The following is a 2,784-nucleotide window of genomic DNA, read 5'->3' as shown; positions in this document are numbered from 1 at the left end:
CGTCCGTTTTAACCAACGTAATGTACTTACTTCCTAGCTTGTGAAATCGCACGAATGCACCTGCTAAAATTATTATTTTATTGTTGTAAATTCACTGTTCCCAGAGTTTGGGATTTAGGAGTGGCATATACAGGGCTGGTCCCTGTATGGTCCCGAAGAAATGCTAGGGGTAGCATGAAACATGTCAACCATATCGATCACTGAGTCAATCACATTACAGGTTGCCCTACAGTGACATTAACCCCACTTTTAACATACCTGCATAGGAGCTCAATAAAACAGTTAGGCCCACTAAGCACGGTATTTTTAATACTCACACACACCCACTCCACCACTTTTTCTGCACCACACATAGTCATTCACACTCAAGTGCTCCTGCGTAGTTCGTGAGTCGCAGCACGCCCCTTTTCGTAGAGAACTGGGATGGCCCCAATGATGAAGCATGTCACTGTGGGGAAACCCCGGTGAGTGAGGGGACACTAGAAAGACATTTTTCTTTCTTGATGGTACACTGATTCAAAGCAATCATACACCTAAAGCTGAGCTAGGTCCAAGGATCCTAGAGGTGGGATCCACACTTTTTTGTACTGAACTCAAGGAGGCCGACCTAGTCTCATTAATCCTCCTTCTCCCCCTGTTTCTCATAGTTATCTGGCAGCAGTACAGCTGCGGGAGTTATGTATTGGTAATACAGTTCTGGTATTATCTGCTACACACATTCTTAGTCTTTGACCAAACCACTAATACTCTCCATAGAACGGTACACTTAATTGAGACTTAACAGCATATGATGGCAGAAATTACAGGTCTCTCCTTTTCAGAGGAGGAGGTAGACAGAATTATTGCCTCCATCCTACCACACACAGGTGCACCCAATAGGGAAAACAATGATGCAACCCAGATATGGGATGAACTGACTGAACTCAAACGCAATCAAATTAAAACATTGATTCATGGAGTTATGATGGCAGAATATTTAAAAATCAGTGCAGCTCCAAGGGGTCTCATTGTCAGAAATGAACCATTCATTTTCCAGCAAGATGGACAATTCAAAAAGGATTGGTCACTTATTTCGTGGCACTGTACCAGGGACTGGTTAGTGCTCATAGTAAAAACAGCAGCCCGCCTCTCAGAAACACTTCTGGGGGAAATCCATGCATTAGAGATACGTTTGAAATCTTACCAAACTCCTAGTGAGTTAAAAAAGAGACTAGATGAATTGAATAAAAACATGTCAGAGTTTGAAGTATCTCTGAAGGATACCAAATATGAAAAACTGTCAAAAGACCAAAAAGCCTTCTCACATGAAAAAGTGTATCCATATATCAAAGTGGATTATAAAGTAAGCAACAGGAATCCCGGTTATAACACCGACAGTGATGGATCTGACACAGGTTCCAATAGTTCGGGATCCTCATCGAATTACAATTACCCCACAAATAGGAGATCACGAAAAGGTAGAGGAAATTCCTTCAGACAAAGAGGGTACCAACAACCCCCTCCATGGCCACTATATCAAGGTCCACAACAATTCGGCCCAACGTATGGCCCACCTCCACCAGGACCCTTTTACTATGGCCCACCAATGTATCCACAGCAACCTCCTATGAATTGGTGCACAAATCAAGGCAACCAAAATAACTTGGGTCGCCCTTTTTTAGGCAGGGGCCAAACCCCACACAGAGGGAAAAACAAATCAGGACAGCAACTGCGGTGGGCACAGCCTCTAGCAACAGAGGGACCACACACTCGCAGCAAGGGACCCCTAGAACCATCGACGAGCGAACCACAGATCTAGTAGTGAATCTATCCAACACAGCACTGACACAAATCCAAACCCAAACCCAAATTCTTAATAAAGGTTTGGGTTTCGTACCAACTGCCAATGTTGACAAATTTAAATTGTGTTGTGAACTAAAGGAGTTTGTAAGGAAATTGAAACTCCAGGTCTTTTTCAGGGACAAAACAATGATGGACACTACAGACACAGGACTTAAGAAAAAGTCTACTTTTGTTCCACCTCCAGGAAACTTACCAGTCGAAATTCTGACTTTTTAAAAAGCCATTATGAAGGAAGTAAAGGAATTAGACCCACGTACAGTGAAAGTGTTCCATAACACGAGCAATCAAGAATTCCAAGCCATCCAGGAATTATCAAATCTGAGCTCATTAACTATTAAACCGGCGGACAAAGGTGGAGCTATTGTGTTACAGAACACCGCTGATTATAGAGAGGAGTGTCTTCGCCTTCTGAGGGATCCCAGGAATTACACTATCATTAAAGATGACCCCACTGAACTTTTGAGGATATCCATAGCATACCTCATTGAAGTATCTCTGGCTAATGATTGGATAAGTAAAAAAGAAACGGACTTTCTGGTTGTGAAACAGATACCGAGCGGAGCGGTATCCTTACCCAAGGGATGACGGTTCCATACCGGTTTACGAGACCCCGAGATCCAGACTCCTCTGCTCGGTTTCCACAGGATCGCGGACAGAGCTGTAACCCGGAAGTCCCGGCCTCGCGAACCGGAAGAGGAGCCTCCGGACCAATAACAGGAGGGGAAACAGAGCATGAGGCAGACAGAGAAGACGCGGGACCCGACCAACGGAGAGAAGACGCGGGACCCGACCAGCGGAGAGAAGACACGGGACCCGACCAGCGGAGAGAAGACGCGGGACCCGACCAGCGGATCGAAGGCGCGGGACCCGACCCAGAGAAGACCTGGATGCCGGAGAACACCGAGGACGGTGAAGAAACCTGGTCCGAAGACTGGTGGTGTC

The sequence above is a fragment of the Lissotriton helveticus genome, chromosome 5_1 (genome assembly GCF_964261635.1).
Source record: "Lissotriton helveticus chromosome 5_1, aLisHel1.1, whole genome shotgun sequence".
In the NCBI taxonomy this organism is placed as follows: Eukaryota; Metazoa; Chordata; class Amphibia; order Caudata; family Salamandridae; genus Lissotriton; species Lissotriton helveticus.
Note: the sequence above shows the minus strand (reverse complement) of the source record.